This window comes from Heteronotia binoei, chromosome 6, assembly GCF_032191835.1.
Source record: "Heteronotia binoei isolate CCM8104 ecotype False Entrance Well chromosome 6, APGP_CSIRO_Hbin_v1, whole genome shotgun sequence".
In the NCBI taxonomy this organism is placed as follows: domain Eukaryota; kingdom Metazoa; phylum Chordata; class Lepidosauria; order Squamata; family Gekkonidae; genus Heteronotia; species Heteronotia binoei.
In genome coordinates this window covers 95,206,728-95,228,318 of record NC_083228.1, presented here as the reverse complement: position 1 = coordinate 95,228,318, position 21,591 = coordinate 95,206,728, and the positions used below count along the sequence as shown (strand labels likewise).

The window sequence follows — 21,591 nt, the reverse complement described above, 5'->3', positions numbered from 1 at the left end:
TAGATAATTATAAGTCATTATGTAGGAAAAGAGGAAATTAAAGACAGTAAATTATGAGGTACAATGGTTTATCAGAGCCCTGAATATCTTTTTTAAATGATGTTGTCCATATAGTGAAGAGCTGATAGTAAATTATTCTAGGCTTCCTATCTACATTCAGAAATCCAAATTGCTATACTTTCCCCACTTTTGAGTTTCCCAGCCTGAGTCCCAAGCCAAGAGTAAGTAGCAAAGTCTAAGAAGTGGGTCCCAGCCTTTTGCAGTTTTACTGATTTGTGCATTCTGTTTTTGAAAATGGGCCATCATGCCAAGTAACTTTGGAACTATGGGCAAGGACACCCAAAAGACTGTCAACTGATGCATTAGAGAAGCTGTTATTTAAAGCTTAGTAAAAGTTACAGTTTTGATTCAATCTGATAATGCTGTCAAACAAAACAAAACCGGGAATCTCTTTCAAACGTTTCTTATATCAATCTACATTATTTTATTTTTATTTATTTATTTATTCTATGATTTGTATCCCGCCCTTCCCACAAAGTGGCTCAGGGCAGCTCACAACAGATGATAAAACAGAATTTAAATTAACATTTACATATATAAACAATTAAAAAGTCAGAACATTTAAAACCTAAAAACCTTAAAACCTTAACATCAAATCTTATACAGTATAATTCACAGGAGTCAAATAAGCTACATTTATTTCCCAGCCAGGTGTAGGCTAGCCGGAAGAGGGTTGTCTTACAGGCCCTGTGGAACTGAATAAGGTCCCGCAGGGCCCTCACCTCCTCCGGCAGCTGGTTCCACCATGTAGGGGCCATTATGGAAAAGGCCCTGTCTCTAGTTGACTTAAGACGGACTTCTTTAGGCCCGGGGATAGTGAGAAGGTTTTGAGTTCCTGACCTCAGTACTCTCTGGGGAACGTGTGGGGAGAGACGGTCCTTCAGGTAGGCAGGTCCCAGGCCATATAGGGCTTTAAAGGTAATGACCAGCACCTTGTACCGGACTTGGTATGTTATTGGGAGCCAGTGCAGGGCCCGAAGACCCGGCCGAATGTGCCCCCATCTTGGGAGGCCCAATAGCAGCCGGGCCGCGGCATTCTGCACCAGCTGCAATTTCCAAGTTCGGCACAGGGGCAGCCCCATGTAGAGGGCATTGCAGTAGTACAACCTCGAGGTGACCGTAGCATGGATCACTGTTGCTAGGTCGTCGCGATCCAGGAAGAGAGCCAGCTGCCTTGCTCGCTTAAGATGAAAAAACGCGGACTTGGCAGTGGCTGCTATCTGAGCCTCCATCTTTAGGGAAGGCTCCAATAGCACCCCCAGGCTCTTGACCCTATCCGCCGCCGTCAGCGGCGCACCGTCAAAAGCTGGCAAGGGGATCCCCCCCCCCCGGTCCCCGACGACCCAAGCAAAGGACCTCTGTCTTCGCAGGATTTATTCTCAGTCCACTCAGTCTGAGCCACTCAGCCACGGCCTGTAGTGCCCGATCCAGATTTTCTGGGGCGCAGACCGGCCGGCCATCCATAAGCAGATAAAGCTGGGTGTCATCAGCATACTGGTGACACCCCAGCCCATACCTTCGGGCAATCTGGGCAAGGGGTCGTATATAGATGTTAAATAACATCGGGGAGAGAACCGCTCCCTGGGGCACTCCACAATCAAGTGTGCGCCTCCGGGATAGCTCCCCCCCAATCGTGACCCTTTGTCCCCAACCTTCAAGTAAAGAGGAAAGCCACTGCAAGGCCAGCCCCTGAATCCCCGTGTTGGCGAGGCGGCAAGTCAGTAACCGATGGTCGACCGTATCGAACGCCGCCGATAGGTCCAACAACATCAGCACTGCCGAGCCACCCCGGTCCAGATGCCGTTGAAGGTCACCTACCAGGGCAACCAACACCGTCTCCGTCCCATGGCCCGGGCGAAAGCCGGACTGAAGTGGGTCAAGGACGGAAGCGTCCTCCAGGAAAGTCTGTAGCTGCCTCACCACTGCCCTCTCAATAAGTTTGCCCCATAGGGCAAATTTGAAACCGGCTGATAGTGTGTCAATTGGGCCGGACCTAGAGATGTTTTTTTTAGGAGGGGACGGACCACAGCCTCTTTAAGCAGCGCTGGAAAAAGCCCTTCCATCAGGGATCTATTTATGATATCCCATACAGGATATCTGAGATCCCTCTGGCAGGATTTAATAAGCCAGGAAGGGCATGGGTCCAATTTACAAGTTGTTGGGCGGGCAGATAAGAGAATCCTGTCAACTTCCTCCAGGCTGAGGGGGCTAAAACCATCCAGAATTTGATCCGAAGACATGCTCGGGGCCTCGGTTATGCTAACTGTCTCAAAATTGACGGGGAGGTCGAGGCGGAGTGATGCGATCTTATCCGCAAAATGTTTCGCAAAAGCCTCACAGCCTATTTCCAATTCAATAGAATTTGGTCTGCCTTGTGGCAGGGGACGGCATCCTCTTTATGTTCTTTCTTCTAGCTGCCACAAGAGATACACGTGAGAGACTACTGAACAATAAGCCTACAAAGAGAAGTGTCAACTGGCAAAGAACTTGAAGTCAAATTCAGTGCCTGGGCAGCAAGGCAATAGATCCCAAGACTGCTGAAACTTTGGTTGTTCTTATAATAACCTACAGCAAGGCTGATATGTGATATGAACCCTCCTAATTCAAGCTGACAGAGGATGCAAGTTGATCAATATTTGGAGTGAGATGTGAATGGGAGATTCTTACACAAATGTGGAAAATACCACTCGCTTTAATTGGCTGATGCTAATTTGGATGTGAATTTACAACAAAGAACCAGTTTCCTCTGATGATTCCTCTTTTTCCAACTAAACTTGTGCATGTGCACAGGAAGCTGTGGCTATTAGATCTAATTTGCCATTCCAAGATCCCAATTCCTGTCAATATTGGATTTCCCATGAAATGTATCCTTTGAGGAATACACAGAATGACTGGAGACAATGTGCTGCTTCAGAGTCAAGCAGGTGCACAGCAGACCTTCAAAAGGCCTCTGTAGTGTTTGCTGTATGTGTAAAAAAATGCCAGTACTCATATATAAGGTTGCACTGATTTCCACCAACTCAAGAAAGCCCTGGTTTTTTTCTTCCTTCCCCAGGGGGGGAGGACCTTCAGCCAATAGAAGAGAGGCTTGGCTCAGTAGCTCTGTTTTGCAATTGAGAGAGCCAGGAAGAACAAGCTCTGCCTCCCCCCACCCTTCCTCCAATAGAGAAAAATAGAGGTTTTGCTCTGTAGCTCTTGTGCAAGCCTTGCAAAGCAAACTGATGTAGAAGGAAGCAAGAGAGGAGAAGGAAGAAGATAACAGCCAGTTGGTTGGGGGCCTGATAGGAGCCTCCGAGGGCCATGATTCAGCCCCCGGACTGCATGTTTGACACCCCTGCTTTATATCTTTTGATGCTTGGAGCAGTTCTCTGTACCACATAGACCTCCACCATCTCAAATGTATTATCAGAAGAGGAGGACGAGGGAATGCAGGCAAACGATTCCTGCAAGAATATACAATCTGTCCTCACGGTGACCACACAATGAGCAGTGGAAGACACTGAAGCAAGGCTTCTGAACCTGTAAGAAAAGCTGTGGGTCCTAATCCTTCCCATGGGAAATCCCAACAATAATCAGGTGGTGGTGGTGAGCTGAGAGTGGAAAGAAAGCCCCTCCAGGAAGTTGGGAACCCCTATGAGGGCAAGGTGGGAATGCAGCCTGCAGATCAGAGCAGGCACGTTCAGCTACATACCACAACATAAGAACATAAGAGAAGCCATGTTGGATCAGGCCAATGGCCCATCCAGTCCAACACTCTGTGTCACACAGTGGCAAAAAAATTTATATATACACACACACTGTGGCTAATAGCTAATAGCCACTGATGGACCTGTGCTCCATATTTTTATCTAAACCCCTCTTGAAGCTGGCTATACTTGTGGCCGCCACCACCTCCTGTGGCAGTGAATTCCACATGTTAATCACCCTTTGGGTGAAGAAGTACTTCCTATTATCCATTTTAACCTGTCTGCTCAGCAATTTCATCGAATGCCCACGAACTAACATGAACTAACCTTCTAGCCATAAGATGGACCTTGCTTGTATGGACCTTGTTTGTATGCACCATTCCTCAGAAGGTGGGTCATCGAACTAAAAAGCCCATGTGCAGTTTAGAATTATTTCCTGGAAGGAATATTTACCATCACAAAGCCACTTTGTGAAATCAATGATATGTACATCATATTTTACAATACAAAACTTTGCTACAAATCCAAAGTTAATGTGCACTAACTATGCAGGGTGTTGTGGAAGCTCACTGGAGGACCTTGGGCCAGACATATTCTCTCAGCACAACCTACCTCACAGTGTTATTGTGAGGATAAAATGAAGAATGATGTAAGCTACTTTAAGTCCCCACTAGAAAAGAAAGCAAGGTATAAATTAATAAATAAATAAGACCAATGAGTGCTTATGTTTTAAGTTATAAAAATATATATATTTAATTGTGTTTGTCTGTGTCCTTTATAAACTTTATATCTCTGCTACCTAATCTTAAATAGGTACACACATGGCCTGGCCCCACATGGCCCAGCCCGGTCCAACAAGGTCCTTGGATATAGCATATTTGCTGCTGCACTGAATGAAAACCAGAAACCAAACCAAACCCATTATTCTATGTAACATAGTACTTTTAAAGAAAATAATACAATAATTGTTGGAATGGCGCAGCTGTTTGCCTTCTCTTATGAAAAGTCAGAGTAAAAATCAGAAAAAGTTCCCATTGCCCAAGGCAGATCTTTCATAGTAATGGAGAGAAAATGATGGCAAAGCACCGGAATTTTATTGTATGTCTACATATTCACAGGTTGAACTTGCATTACACGGGCACAGAAACAATCACAGGCTGTGCCAAATTCATAGCAAGTTCAATCCGAAACCAAGAGCAGCCATCCTTGAAGACCAACACCAGCATTTCTCCATAAATCTTTTCCACATGCTTACTATCCAAATAGCAAGTTGTTCTGGCAGAATAATAACTACTTAAAATCACTTTTAGTAGCAACTTCTTTCAAATACTTTGGATGCTCCAAAGTAAAGATATGGCTTAAATTGTATCGTGGGAACCAACTTTTTTGCCAGTGCAAAAGAAAGGGGTGGATCATGATTGACCCCCCCCCCCAAAAAAAAAAAAACTATGCTGAGAATCACAGAACCTACATGTTCAAAAGTTATGTGGTTGTAGCATGGAGGAGAATTGGGTTAACCCTAAGAAGCAAGATATGCTTTCCTCTTCCCATGATTCCAGATTTTTGTCTTTGCTTATTTGATATCAATGTGGCTTCTATATACTTAAACTGCAGAAACCTAATATCTAATGCTTAAACTAGTCAAAAGCAAGTTCACACTGATGCATTTATCTATCATATTTATGACAAAATTACTTGTTTCAAGCTGAGAAAACCAGATGAAGTCATGCTTTAAAAAAAAAGTTTAATGTATTTTGCCAATTTTGCATTGAAAATATAAACTACCTTTATCCTTGTATCTTTAAGTAAAAAAGTATTAATGAGGATATGGCGTAAAACTTGGTAATTTATTTTATACTGGTACAAGTACTATTCTTTAAGAAGCTTCAGATCATTTTGCATATTTTTAGGTTATTTCAATGAAAACCAAGGAACAATTACTGCGGAAGGAAAACCCCTTATTCTAACACTGTATGAAGGCAAGTTAAAACATGAGGGGAATTTTAGATATATTTTTACTGTCATCTATCAAATTAAGTTTTTAGGTCTTCAAACAACGTTTCATTTAAAAAAATTAATCTGAATTTGAATTCTCTTTTAAGTAAACGCTTGGGAGACAGGAATATAGTTATAAACTATTTTAAAGCATACTCAGTGTGTAGTTATGTGTCTTTTGGAGAGCCAGATACCCACTGCCTGCCGTCCACTGTCAGGTTCTAACTTTCCACCTGGATTTTGCCAGTTCACACAGTAAAAGCCAGTTGGAAATGGTATTGAAAGTGGATTGGAAGTGCATTATTTAGCATGTGTGATTGCAGCCCAGGGCACTGTCACTTGTAGCACTGCCAAGAGGAGTTACTTTCTTGCCACCTAATCTCTTTGCATGCGGTCTCTGTTTTGAAATGAAGAGGTTAACACTTCCCCCTTGGCACCCTTCTCCTCATTGACCAGTGAATCCATCAGCCTGAAACAAGCCAACATAGCCCACACATCTGCCCTAACTCAGCGGGAAGTCTCACAAGTCACTCAGCTGGGAGGTCATGTTGCCAAGGCAACCGTGCTTTGGCTTCCAGTCCCATGCAGTTCATTTTGGGTGTGTTCAGACATACCATTAGCGGCAACACAGCTCTGTCTCGCTGACGGATTAAATATATTCATCCAGACATCCACATCTGGCAATCGAGAGTCATCCGGGGTCATCCTGGCTTGCTGCGGATCAATGCCGCATTAATTTGATAGCGCAGAAAGTTTTTCACAGAAGCGGCACATGCGATACTGCCCCTTGGAATGTTTACCGCGACCCCCACCTTTAAAAAAAAAAAAAGCCCCAGCAGATATGCGCATTGCCAGATCATCCAGGAATCTGATGTGACGCTTCTGCTTCTCCGATCAACACAGGATCAGAGGGGGTGGGAAATGTTATCCAACTATTCAGAACAGGGAAAAAAATCTTTTTTTTTTTCAATGTGGAGGATTTCCAGATGTCATTGTCACTGCCAATTTCTAGGAAAGTAGTTCCTGGCAGTTCCCTGGTTTGAATTGGCAATGTTAATTCCAGAAACTTTCCCCCCTTCCCCCCACCCCCGTCTCTGAAGCAACGTTTGATTTCCCACCTCCAAACAGTTGGGCGCATGTTCAATGGATCCCCCCCTCCCAGGAATCACCATCTGATCATGCATGCGCCAAGAAAACAGCGTGATAGTACTGGATGTCTGATCGCTCAACAACAGGATGAGTTGCATTCTTGGATGCTCGTCTGATCAGCCGTGCATGAAATCAATATTCAGCGGTTCAAATTTGAGCGCTACACACCTGCTTTTAATGTGACGTATGACCGCATCCTTTGTCAGTCTGTCTGCCTTAAGTTGCCCAAGAAACCACTACTTCTCTGTTGCTGCCAGCACTGTGAAATCCTCCTTGGGGCAGTTGGTTCTTAGCTAATTGGGACCTTACTGATCATGGACAGGGTATGTTGCATTTTACACGGCTATTACTTGCCAAAATATTGGGTACTTTCTATCCAAGGACTAATTAAAAACAGCAGTAGCCCCAATTCATAAAGTGTTTTTTTAAATCATTCCTTATGTCTACACTGCATGTGTAAAGTGCCATTGCCTGCCTCTGCATCATGACCTTGTAATTCCAAGGTGGTCTCCCATCTAAATACTAACCTGGCCAACCCTACTTAAATCCCAAGACCTGACAGGATCAGGCTAGTGTGAGCCAACCATGTTATACAAGTATCTCATACAATTTATCAACATGCAAAAAGTGAAGAAAGAAGTAACAAGTAATTCACCCACCCTGCCTTCATTTAAAAACAAACAAACAGTGTTCTAGTATAAGGCTAATAAACCACAAGCAGAATTCTTTTTCACAGAATAAAAGAAAGTCGGGTGGAATTACAACAACGGAGATCTAGATATGATGTTTACTACAATACCTAAAACCTATGAAATAAGTACCTCATGAAATATGACTTTCGTAAAGAGTATGCTGCCCTATCACATCTGTTTTTTCAAAGAACTATACAAAAATATTTGCTTTGACTAATCTGATTCTATTCAGTTTTCAGGAACTCAAACCAAAAGGAAAATCAAATTCCAGTGGCTCAACATACAATTATGTGTGGCAAGCAGCTCACCTTCTACCCCTTTCCCCCACCCCCCACCCCCAGCATATGCTCACTTCTGCTGGTATGTTTATGGAGTAGCTAGAATCTTTGCCTTTTTAAGAAGGGCCATAACCACAAGAGCAAAATTGAGCTGCAAGTCAGTTTATTTAGTTTATGAACTAATGAGAAATATTGGCATAGCTGATTTGAAAATTTGGAATTTACTTAAAAGAAATAGTGACATTGTTGGTTGATTTAAAATTGTGAAATCTGCTTAGAACATGATTTCTCTTCGAAATGTGGAAATTATCTCAAAAACACATCACATCACAAAAAGAAGATTCCTATTTGATATTAATGGACTTTCTATAATACCCAATGTGGAAAGAGACCTAAGTGCTTATTAAAGGTCCTATATTGTTATATGATGTAGACATTAAAAATACAGGAAGGACCTTGGGTTTTTGTTTTTCAAATATTCATATGTTGAGTAAAACTTTGAACTGCTGTCTAATTTCATTGTGATATTGTGATTATAATACCCAGACAACTATATATTTTGATTAGTTATTGGTAAAGCCCACCCATGGAAATGTTTCCATACTTGATTTCTTATCATTTGCCTTCTTAGGTCTTCACTTATTCACGCAGTGGGAAGGGGGGAGTATCTAAAGCCACTTTGAAAATGGACGACCCCTGCAAACTGCACAAAAACACACCTAACCTACCCCTGCCCAAGAAGCACTACTGGTGTACTAGTCAATGGTCACCATCTGGATTCAAAACAAACGTTTCTCTAGCTCTGATGCATCCATACACATCATTAGTAACTCCATACCTGCAGACATATTTCCTTGGGAAGCAGTTATGTCTAAATATATTAATTTTAAGTGTAGAACTGGGAGACGAGGCAAGGATTATGAGTAAACTATCAGCATTATTACATGAATTGCAGCTACATTTGGACAACTAGAATTGGAGCTGCTATAGGTGAGCATGCTTCTGCTCATCTCCTCTTGAAATATTCAAAATAAAAACATTAAGTTTTCTATTTAGATTTTGCAAAACAATCATCATCATTATCCCCATCCAAGTCAGAGAGCTATTTGAACACCTGTGTAAAAACTTGTGTTTTAAAAGCAGACATCTTCTGAAAAATGAAAAAGACAAACTAATGCAAAGACATCAGCAGGTTTTTTTTAAAAGAAGGTCAGTGATAGCTCTTAAAGGTGGAAGATGATGGCATATTTGGTTAATTTTCTATCATTAAATAATCATTAACAGTATCTAAAGGTCAGTCCCACAGGTTGCAGGGAAAAATGTCAAGTAAAAATAGAAACAAAGCACAGCACTACAAAGTCTGTGTATGTGCTGTGCCCTAAATAATCCAAAGGCAGACAAGAAGCTACTGGATGTTATACAAGCAGTGGTATTAAGGCTATACTTTTTCTGATATAAAATAAGATCATCAACCAATTACATTTTTCTACTCAGAAATGTTTCAACATCTCGGTTCTCTGAGGTCTGTTCTCAAGAGAATGGATTGATTTATATTAAATAAATTTAAATCAAGCTTTCAGTTTCAAAAGTAATACAGGACAGTGAGAAATTGATCCATCATAGCTCCAGTACATGCAGAATAGCTGCTAATATCATAGTTATGCCAAAACTGCCCTGGAGACAGGAGTTCCACTGCACCAGACTGGTAATAATGCCTACAGAACAGAGCATCTCCTGGTGGTATTTTAGTTGCCAAAGGAGCTCATTCCTTTGGATCAGCAATTAAAGTTAGAAAGAAGGAGTATTTGAGTAAGAAAATCGGATTACTGGCATTCTCTTATCAGTGGTTGTTCTGCCGTACGGTGCACCAATGAGGTTCTGGATGGTTCACTTAGCAAAAGTTAATACGGGAGGGGAAGTTTTTTCCCTTCATGTGTGTCCCAGTGATAACAGGAAGATTACTGAAAGTTTGCATGAAGACTTATTAGACAGACTCATGGTGGCTTTCTTATCCTTTCTCATGCAGAGTCCAGGGTCTTGTGACTTGACAGATGTGGTTGGCTTGTAGGCTGATATAGGTCCACAGGAGTTAGGGTTACCAACCCCCAGGTCCCAGCAGGGGATTCTCCTGCTTTTGGGGGCTTTGGCCAGCTAGGAAAAAAACACCCCCTAACAGGGACATCACAGTGTTACACCCCTGATGCAATGACATCTCCACGCTGGGGATATCAAGTGGTGACACTGGTTTCAGGGCAAATATTATGGTTTTGAAGGCAAAAAAAAATGAGAGCTTTGCTTAAAAACAAGATGTCACCAACATGATGTCACTTCCCTAGGTAGAGCAGCTCATAAATTGGGAGAAATTAAGGTCACACCAAGTCAGAAAGCACAGAATTTTGTTAGAAAGAGGGCTTGCCAGATGAAGAAAAGGAATTAAACATCCTTTCTTCTAGTCATTTTTTAAGTTCAGGTACATGGGAGTGGAATCTATTATCTCCTTTGCCAAAGCATTTCTTTTTGTCAAGTTTTTCAAGTGGGTATCTTACTTCCTATGACAGATGGAGGTTTTCACTTTTCTTTGACAGATACTCTTAAGAGCTTGGGAGTTTTATTGAATCTATCTCTATTATTGGATGAACAGTTCTCTGCAGTGGTGCAAAGTGCTCGCCATGTTATTTCCCATTCTTGACAATCCCTTTTACTTTTCAGCACTCTAAATAATTTGATTTCATCTATAAACTTGACTTCTTCACCTGAATCCAGATCATTAATGAACAAATGAAATAGCACCAACCTAAAGCAGATGTTTTGCAGACTATACTCATATCCTATGTATTGTGCTGCTTAACCCCGCAAAAGGTCCCCCCCCATCCACTTCTTATTAAGTGCTAGGTTTACAGAATCCAGTAAGAGAGTCTGTCAAAAAATGTTTGGAAGTACAAGTACACTGTGACTATTATGCATATCCGTATGTGTGTTATCACTAAAACAACTCTAAAAGGGCTGGTACAGGACTTATCTGAGTCGAGGGGGGCTAAGACTTCATCCAACTTCACACCTTGGACTCTTGTGCCAGCCCAGAAGGTAAGGAGTCCAGGTGTGATACTGGATGCCACCCTTCCATGGAGGCCCAGATCACAGCAGTTGCATGATCTGCCTTTTACCATCTTCAGCAGATCAAACAGCTAGCACCCTATCTGGCTCCCTGGGACTTAGCTACAGTGATCCATTCAATGGTCACTTCCAGGCTGGACTACTGTAACTCAGTCTACGCAGGCTTGCCCTTTGGACTGATCCAGAAACTTCAGCTGGTGTAAAATGCGGCAGCATGATTGCTGATTGAACTGCCTCTATGGGCAGGCAGTCAACCAATGCTGTACAATTTGCCCCAAGTTCTAATACTGACATTTAAAGTCTTGCACGGCCTGGAACCAACATACCTATAGGACCACCTCTCCCCATATGAACCCCGGAGACTACTACGATCAGCTAATCAACATCTTTTGACCATTCCTGGCCCAAAGGATGTCCAGCTTGCCTTGACCAGGGCCAGGGCCTTTTTGGCCCTGGTCCCGACCTGGTGGAATTAGCTCCCCACGGAGATTTGGATCCTACTGGATTTACTACCATTACTACCTGTAAAACGGAGCTATTCTGCCAGGCTTTTGGCTGAGGTAAGCAGGAGACCTCATTTCATTAGTTATACCATCTAACAGGCCTCCCCTGCACTGACCAACCATCCAGACTGTTAGATATTGGGCCAACATCTAGGTCATTGATGCCTTAACTTACAAAATGTGGGAGGGATGGTGGCTCACTGGCAGAGCATCTGCCAGGTAAGCAGAAGGTCCTAAATTCAATCCCCAGCATCTCCAACTAAAAAGGGTCCAGGCAAATAGGAATGAAAAACCTCAGCATGAGACTCTGGAGAGCCACGGCCAGTCTGAGTAGACAATAGTGACGTTGATGGACCAAGGGTCTGATTCAGAATAAAGCAGTTTCATATGTTCATATGTGTTATACCAACCATGCTGCTTTATCTTGTTTGCTTGTCCTGATTGTTTTATTGTTTGGATTTTTAACTGTTTTATCATGCTTGTAATCTGCTCTGAGCCCATTACAGGAAAGGGCAGACTATAAATCCACTAAATAAATAAATAAATTTTATGTTAAATACATTATTTAAATAAATAAAGCTGCACAATTAAAAGAGGTGACATGCACTGGGTCAGAAAATTTTGAAAGGGGATTGGGCCGATTCATGCAGGTGTACAGGCCAATCAGTGGCCATTAATTATGAGATGACTAAATAAAAGCCATGTTCAGAGGCAGTATATGCCTGAACAGCAGGTGTAATTATGTTTATCCACTCTACCTTGATAAAAATATTATAAGTCATTTTATAAACATTCAGTGAAAAAGCAACTAACAATCCATAAATAAAAATGGAAAACTGATTTAAGCTATTTTAATTTTAAAAAATATCACCGTCTTATATCATTGAGCCAATATCACAAAAGCATCATTCGGGGTGGGGGGCTGCTTACACAGCATATTGCATCTCAAGCACAGGGTGTGAACACATTACATAATCAAAGAAAGGTGACCTAAATACCCAGCTGCCAAGATGTGAATGACCAGATATGGATTTCTTTCCCTCTCTACAGTAATTACAGTCACCACTTGCCTATGAATCATTAAAATAAACAAGTTGTACAACTCTTAGATTTGCCAACCTCCAGGTAGGGTCTAGAGATCTCCATAATCACAGACCTCCAGACTACAGAGAGCAATTCCGCAGGAGAAAAAAACAACTTTGGAGTGTGACCCCTATGGCATTATACCCTGTAAAGGTAGCTCCTTTAAGACACCTACTCTGGGTCTATGTGTACTTACATGCATGTTGGTGTATATGCAAAGTCCATTGCTTTTTTCATGTCACCACCCAAAATTACAAATTCAGTCTCCCAAAGAGTTTTCCAATTACTTCAGTCCTTCTCCTGTGCATACATGTTTGAACATGTTTAGTGTGATTTAAGGCACGTAAGCAGGACTTTGAATCACAGTCTGCTCTTTCAAATAGGAAAGCTTTTTAGCTACAGATTAAGTTAGAGCATAAAACGGAGAATAATCTACCATGCCTATGGGGTTACAGATTTAACAAAAAGAATAGAAAAATGTAACACTATGTTAGACTTAAAAATACAGAAGATTTATCTCCAACATCTCCAGAAGTCTGTGGAACAAATGCACATCCCAGTCTCCACTTGCTCCCCACGCAGGAGAACCTGACCTCAGGCATCTGAACAGACTCACATATATAAGCAATCTTAATTCTTCCTGCTTTGGGGGCAGGAAACCTCCTACTCACCTCAGATTTGGGGAACTCATTTCTACGAAAGCAGTTGAACCCCAATCTCCTAATCAGCTCAGGGTGCACATTTCACACATTTCAATAGCCACATCATGCTTTACAACAGCTGTCCATCTTGTACTCCCTGAGCAGATGGTTCTCTCTTTACAGAAATATATCTCTGCTCTATGTCTCACCTCTTGGTGCATTTTATGACTCTCTTCTCTGGGAAAACAAGCAGTTTTCAGGATCCCAAGAACTACTTGGTACATTTTAAAGCACCTTACATTTATGGGGCATGACACTGTCCCTGCCTAAACCTTGTCTTCCCAAGATTCCACCCCAAATGCTCCAGGAATTTCCCAATACAGAGTCTGCAACCCGATGAATATTCTATACCAGCACCATAACAAAAACCTCAAAATTACCTGCAGATATTGATGTTAAAAAGAAAAGTGATAAGAAAATGAATGAACTAGATTTCCAAATCACTGTATTACATATTAATGAAGGAGGACAAAGACAGAGGAATTGAAGGAACATTCTGTTATCATTCAACCCAGTTTTTCTTACTGTGCCCTTATCTACTTCTTGGAAAATTACATAACGAAATTAGATCTATTTTATAAAATAACCCTAAACATACAAGAGAACAATTATGCAAGAACAGCCTGTTTTTAGAACAGAAATTGTATTTACTGCTCACACCAGACATCAAGATGAATCAGAGCTCAATAAAGCAGCCAAATCTAACAAAAGCGGGATTGTTTACTACCAAACTAGGATTTCAAACTAGGGCTTGGGGATGTCTTTCCTGCTAGAAAGCAGTAAAAAGAGAAAAAGAAGACAAAGAAGGATGTATGTGCAAGCCAAAATTCATTCCTTACACTTAGCAAATTAATAAACCACGATTTATTGTGACATCTACATGACCCTAGCTGTCATGAGCCCTGATGAGGGGGCGCTGGAAGAGTTAACAGACCTGGAAGAGTTGCCAGCCAGTTCCTCAGCTGAACAAACAGCAGCTGGCCCATCAATCACTCTCCAGGCAGCAATGTAAGCTGTTGACGATCAATCTCATCCAAGCTCTCCTCTTCCCATCTCAACAGTTCGAAGCAGGCTCCGGAAAGGACTTTCAGAGCGAAGACATGAGGCACGCTGATGCTTCACATCTCTCAGCCCTGAGTTCTAGCAGAGTCACTGCCACCCAGGGAGCAGGCTGATTGAGACTCCCATATAGCTCCCACCCAGGACCTGGTAACCTTGTGGAAGCAGCAAGTCTATTCTCTGGCTTACATACACACTCCTTCCTGATCCTGACCTGTTTGATTTCCTTGGCACCCTGACCTTTTGGCTTTTAGACAATGACTTCTGATTCCGGTTTGTGATGCTGCATTGCATTGCATGGATCACTGTAGCCAGGTCCTGGAGGGATAGATATGGTGCTAGCTGCCTGATCTACCGAAGATAACAAAAGGCAGACCTGGCAACCATTGTGATCTGGGCCACCATGGAAAGGGAGGCATCCAAGGTCACTCCCAAACTCCTCACCTTTTGGGCTGGCACCAGTGTGGTACCGTCCATAGCTGGGAGCTCGATGCCCATACCCACCCCAGCTCAGGTACATGACCTCCATCTTAGCTTGGTTCAGCTTCAGCCGGCTCTGTTGTAACCACTCAGCCATGGCTCCCAATGCCTCGGACAACTGGTCAGGGGTGGCGACTGGATGTCCATCCATCAACAGATAGAGCTGGGTGAAATCAGCGTACTGGTGGCAACCCAGCCCAAAACTTCGGGCAATCTGGGCACATATAGATGTTAAATAATATTGACGAGAGAATGGCTCCCTGCAGCACTCCACATACAAGTGGATGCCGCAAGGAAGTCTGCTCACCAAGCACCACCCTTTGTCCCCACCCCCGGAGAAAGGAGGGAAACCATTGTAAGGCCACCCCCCGAACTCCGGTGACGGCGAGGCGTTGGGTCATAAGGTCGTAATCGACCATGTCAAATGCTGCTGACAGATCAAGAAGTATTAGCAGTGCTGACCCGCCTTGATCCAGATGCCGTCGTAAGTCATCTGTGAGAGTGACTAGGACAGTCTCCGTCCCATAGCGCGGACAAAAGCTGGACTGGAATGGGTCCAAGGCAGATGTCTCATCCAGGAAAACCTGTAACTGCTCCGCCACCACTTTCTCAACTACCTTACCCAGAAATGATAAATTAGAAACTGGGTGGTAGTTAGCCAAGACCCAGGGTCTAATGATGGTTTTTTCAAAAGCAGACAAACCACTGCCTCCTTCAATTTCTCTGGGAAGGTCCCTGTTGAAAGGGACAAGTTGACAATATCACCCAGAGAATCCCTGATACCATCCCGACTGGCTTTCACCAGCCAGGATGGACAGGGATCCAGGGGGCAAGTGGTAGGCTTCACTGCAGCCAGGATCCTGTCCACATCGTCCAGTAAGAGCCCGCCGAAGCAGTCCAATATAGGACCAGAAGACGGTCAAGGGGCTTCCAGCTCGCGTACTGTATCAATGGTGGTGGGTAGGTCCTGGCAGAGAGTCAGGATTTTATCTGTGAAATATGTTGTAAAAGCCTCAGAGCCAATATCCAATTCTCAACCATTCTGATTGCCATTTTAGAATGAAAGAACACGATCGATAGAAAACCATTCCAATACACACCATCGTCATGGTGCCAAAAAACTTCACTCTGGTGACTAGTATTGTCATCAGTAATTTCTTGTAGTGCCTTTTGGTGATCCTCAGAAGTACAATGTTCACTTATCAATTCATATCAGAATATGTTTTGTTCTCTAGCATGCAAGTGTTACCTTTGCACTATTTGGTAGTAAATAAATTAATTTCTTAGCCAGCAGATTTCTATACCATCTCCATCTATACTGGCTCCAGGATTCAGTTATATGAAGCTTTTTTAGAGCAATAATTAAATTATAAGAAATTAGTGAAAGGTTGTATTAGGGTTACAGTGAATCTCTAAATGTAGTTCCTGGGCCACAGGTAGCTGGGTAGATGCAATACAGGAGCTCATACATCCTATAAATTCCCTAGGAAAAGACTGATATTCTCTAGGCTTAAAAAAAAAAAAACTTACATTTACAGGGGTGTCAAACATATGGCCCAAGGGCTGAATCAGGACCCCAGAGGGCTCCTATCAGGCCCGTGAGCAATTTACTGTTGTCTGATTCCTTCTCCCTCTCTTGCTTCCTTCTGCATCACAACTTGCTTTGCCAGGCTTGCTAAACTGCAGAGGAACAACCTTGGGGAGGAAGTGGGGGAAGGAAAGCTAGCTTTGCTCTCTCAATTGCCTAGCAGAGCTACTGAGCCAAGCCTCTCTTCCTTCTGTTGTGTGAAGCTCAACAAGCCAGTGAGGTTGTTTAGGCTGAGTGTGTGTGTTTGTCTGTGTCCTTTAGAAAGTTTATATCTCCCTAACCTGGCATTACATTATATGACACATGTGGCCCATCCTGACAAGGTCAAGATCTGTCCTTCAAGTAAATGAGTTCAACACCCCTGCCTTACAATATTTACTCAAATGCAGGACAAAAATTCTTCCACTATGGCATCAAAAGAGAAGGTAGTCACCTTAAATCTGCATACAAATAACAGTCATGTCCAGCAATAAAAAAAATTGTGTCTAACATTTTCTAGGGGTGTCATCTTCCATTCAGTGCTGTTTTCCTTTTGAGTAAAGATGGTATTTCATAGGATATTTCTCTGGGCTGCTTTGCTGCTAGTTTCATTTCTGAAGAAGTAAACAAAGTGTTGTTCCCAGAGCATGTTTTGTTTCTAGGACAGAACAAAAATTGCCAAGATGCTGGGGGCAGGATATTTTTAATTACTCTGAAAAGGCTGATGACCCCTGGGTTAGAGGTTAGCTTTTTGTTCTGTTGATAATAACCAGGATTATCTCCAAATCTATTTAACTACTAGCAGACTTTCACTATAGCTTTCATAAAATCATGAGAAACTGTAAAGAGGTTAAGACTAGAATGCTTTGCTTTTTTCTGACTAGCCCACCCTTATCCCTGCCTTTTCTTTCAGGACTCTATTTCCTCTTCAATTTTGTCCCCCATATGGAAGGCGCTGGAAGATTTACCTCTAATCGAAGGAAACTTTGGCTCTATCTACCTGATACATCTTCATTCCAGATTTCCTCCATTAAGTGCAAGGCTTTTATCTTCATTATTACAACAATCTCATGAGGTATGTCAGGCTGAGAGAGAATGACTGCCCCAAAGTTAAATAGAGAACTTCATGACCCCAGTTCTAGGACAGCAGCTAGTCACTAGAGTACACTGGATAACCACCATATATCCAAAGCTAATGTCCCAGAATGCATTCCCACCAAATATAGCAAGACATTCAACTTCATCCAACTTAATGTGTCCTTCAGGTTGCCAAGATCCAGGTGGTGGCTGAAGATCTCCCAGGATTACAACTGATCTCCAGATGATAGAGATCAGTTCATCTGGAGAAATTGGCTGCTCTGAAAGGTAGACTCTGTGACATTTTGCCCTGCTGAAATCTCTCCCTTCCACAAACTCTGCCCTCCTCAAGCTCCATTCCCCAAATCTCCAGGTATTTTGCAATTTGAAGTTGGCAATCCTATGTGTCCCAGAAATGAAGGAAATTTCCACTTTCTCCTCTTATTCTACCCCCGCATTTTTATCAATTTGAGGAAACTTTTTCATATCTGCCAACAGTTGGTCATTTTTGAGGTTTCTTCTCAGTACAGAAGAATGCTTCTCACACATACGTACAGTCAATATAAGACCTTATTCACCAAGGAATTATTTTGTAATTATAAGATGTGGTAGGATTGGCTTTCATAGCTGGCTAGTAGAAAACAATATCTGGCTACCAAGCTCAGCTGTGATTTGTAGGCCCTTGTGCACAGGGACATGATAGCACCTGGATGTGACTACTTCATCTTACAGAATTAGAATAACACACCATGCACAGGAAATTACAAACTACATTTACTTATTTAGATAAAGCATACAGGAAATCTTAATGTTCTGCGTTAGTACTTCTAGTCACCTTCTTTACAAGATTAAGGCTAACACAATTTTGCTTTCATCCCAAGCACACCCACCCATTACCAATTCTGTTCATTCTAATCCTTCTTTCATAGATGTCAGGGCATCAGGCTTAGAGCTGTCTTTAAGGCCTGGTCTATACAACCAGTAGAATGAAGGGATACATATTGTATCATTTGTTAATTACAGGCAGGGAGTAAATATTTTTAATGTTCCCCTACCTAGAAAAAAGCCCTCCCCTCAATTAGAAAACTACCATAGTAGAAAACACATCATAACTGCACTTAGATGCGCTGCAGTCCACTGTAATTCTTCCAGATGTTACCACAGTAATTGTGCTGCACATTTATTTAAACCATGCTACTAATACACATATTAAGGATGTTGAGTAGCTTGGCAATGTATACTGATTCAGATTATAAGTGAGGAATTGCATTTTACTAACACCCTACAACCAGAACTCCTTACATGTAGAAAACTAGCATATTGGGGAAATGGTTTAGGGCAACCCATGTTGATTTGCTACTTTATGTTGAGATTTCTGCAAAATATGATGCCTTCTGCATGCAGGTTGGTATGCCAAATCCAAAACTGTACCTCAGTTTAGCTTCTCATTCAGCACAATGGGTCTGACAGCTTTCAGAACTATTCTTGGTTGTGTGTTATTTCAAGTATACTAACATAATTTTTAATCAACCTGCAATGCATTTTCCAGTCCTTCTTTACTAAAGCCACTTAGCCCATTGATTTCTTCCACAGAAGATATAATAAATATTTTGAAAGACAAAAAAGAAAGGTTTGCGCTAAAGTAGGCACTTGTCTTTGCCTAGATAAGAGAGATGAAGCAAATACATCTTCCATTCAAGTTCCACTCCTCAAAAAGCTATCAATATCTATATAACTTCAGTTGAAGCAAACTGCAAACATCCAAGTTTAAACACATGCAAAGGTTTATGAAAGCCAGTAGTATTACAATGCATGTGGGTCTTGGGGAGTTTTTAATTGATCAGCACAGAAGCCAATGAAAACAGCTGGATTTTTTTTAAAAAATGTGTTAGCTGGACTGAGAAATGAACTGAACAATGTGTGTTGGTGACAAAGCAGTAAACAAATAATCATGTATTTGTTTTCTTTTTTCCTCCTGTGGGGAAGTATGGTTTGCAAAACTGTTATCAACCCATAAGCTTTTATTTACAGTTATCATATTCTACAGCAGGATTTCAGCAGCAAAAATGTCTTAAGCCTCCATGAATTCCCCCCCACACACATGCACATACAGAGCAAGGGATGCATACCAGATGGTCACAGCTACTGCTCACCAAGCTGCCAGCTCTAGAGAACAGGAAAAAGCAATCATCCAGGTGAGAGAAGCAGATTCTTTTTGTCAGTCCTGTCCAGCAAGGCATAGTTAAAGCTCAGCTACACAAAAATACAGAGCCAAAACTGGGAGTCTCAAGCATCGTGAGACACGTATCCATCCTGCCTAATCCTCTCCCAGCCAGATACTGAGCCCACTGCCAGCAAACTGGTCACAACACCACGCCACAAAACCCCCAGTTACCAAGTACATCATTCTGGGTTAGGAATAACAGCTTGGTAGAGACCAGCTTTCAGAGCCAATGTAATAGCAAGCACCTGTGGATACCATCACAGAACAAGGTGCCCAAAACATCAACAACAGTGCGGACAGAAAACTTCTCACTCAAAAATGGAAAGAGAAAGAAAGGGCATTACTACATGTTATTTTACTGTGTGTGGAAGATTAGGGCAATAAAAGATATGCAAAAGGTTGCATGGGAGAGGCAGCACACAAAAAGGAGCACACACCTTTTACAGGTGGAGATAAACAGAAAGAAGAGTGGTCTTGGACGCCTGTAATCCTTAGCAGGGTCACACCAGTCCAAGTCCATTTAATGGGCTGAGGGGGAGTAAACTTTGCCTGGGAATGCATTGCATAGCTCTTTCCGCTGCTCTTCCCGCAACACCACCAATTCCTCCTACCTGTAGAGCAAAGAAATTCTGCAAGGCAAAGAGAAGACGACATTGGAGGGCAGGATACCTAAAAGTGCAGAGGAGACTTCAGGGGATGAGAAGGAAACGGGGAGGGGGGATCCGTGTTTAGAAAAGCAAAAAAGGGCTGCAGAGAAATTACAGTTGAATACAGGCGACATAAAGGTCGGCGAGCAATCAGACTGCAAGTCGCCAAGCGGGACACAGAGATTACGGGCAGTGAAGAGAAGGTGCCTACCTCACCACCCACCCCACATGGAAGAAGCGAAGGCATGCGAGCCTATCCCGCCTCAACGCCACGGCAGGGATGAGGTAGGAGGAACAAGAACGGGACCCTCAACGGGCTTGGTGGGCAAACAGACTCCGCTCGCAACGAGACGTCCCGGAGCGAGACCAAGCTTCAGCTCCTACCTGCCCCGCCGCCTTCTTCCTAGCCAATCCAGGCGCCAGACCAGCAGTCCCAGCACAGAGAAAGCTGGTGCTGCTGCCAACGTCTCCCAGCCAGAGCAGCCTTCCTTCCCAGTCTCTCTCTCGCTCTCCCGCTGCTGCGTGTCGCCGTCGCAGCGCGCGAACCAAGTTGGACGGACTCCGACTCCGGCTCTCTCCCGCAAGCTCCGCCTCCCCGCTCCTGCCATTGGCCGACGAAAGGATGCCAACAGTGCCACCTGCCGCCTCATCGGCATAGCTGCAAGGACGCGCTTGGGAATCCGACATTCTCTTTCTTTCCCTCCCTTTCCCACCTCCGCCTGCTCTGCGAGCGAACCAAATCGCCGGCTGGGGAGGAGAGTGCCACGCAGTGACTGATCCGCATGGGCACGGAGCTCCCACCCTGAAGGTTCCTGGCTTAGGACACGTCAGCCCGAGAGTTGCCAGCGCTAGCTACGGCTTGGACTCCTCTGTCCGGGAGGGAGTGGGTAGATATGTGAAATAAAGGGTGGGGGGGCGTGGAGGATGCTGCTAACGTTATGCACTTTCCTCATACCAAAGCGCAATGGAGCCGCTTCTCCGATGGACAAGCACTTGGCTGTACCCTCTTGCCGCATTTTAGATTACGGTGGTTGGGGATGGTAATAGGGCTATCTGGTAGGGGGACCTTGTTTTAAGGCCTTGTGACTTATTATGCAAAACAATTATTTTCCACCATTCAAACTAACAAAGATGACCAAGGCATCAAACAACAATACAAAAAATTTAAAAAATGTATATGGCTGAATATAATCAGGGATCGTTTTGTAGAAAAATAGGCAGTGGAGCTCAATGGACAAGGTGGGGAGGAGGAGGGGGAACCGTCCAGTGGCAGACT

General features: G+C 43.1%; 1 protein-coding gene across 2 annotated transcripts in view; it reads right to left on the bottom strand.

Moving 5' to 3' along the window:
* Window positions 1–20,886, bottom strand: part of PXYLP1 (2-phosphoxylose phosphatase 1) — a 111,879-nt gene extending 90,993 nt beyond the window's left edge. Inside the window, exon 1 of one of the 2 annotated variants that reach the window (XM_060242182.1) lies at window positions 20,700–20,886. The gene's annotated coding sequence lies outside the window, so the exon portion shown is untranslated. The remainder of the gene's footprint in view (window positions 1–20,699) is intronic. The other variant, XM_060242180.1, reaches the window with a different exon arrangement.
* Between the last annotated feature and the right edge of the window lie 705 nt (window positions 20,887–21,591).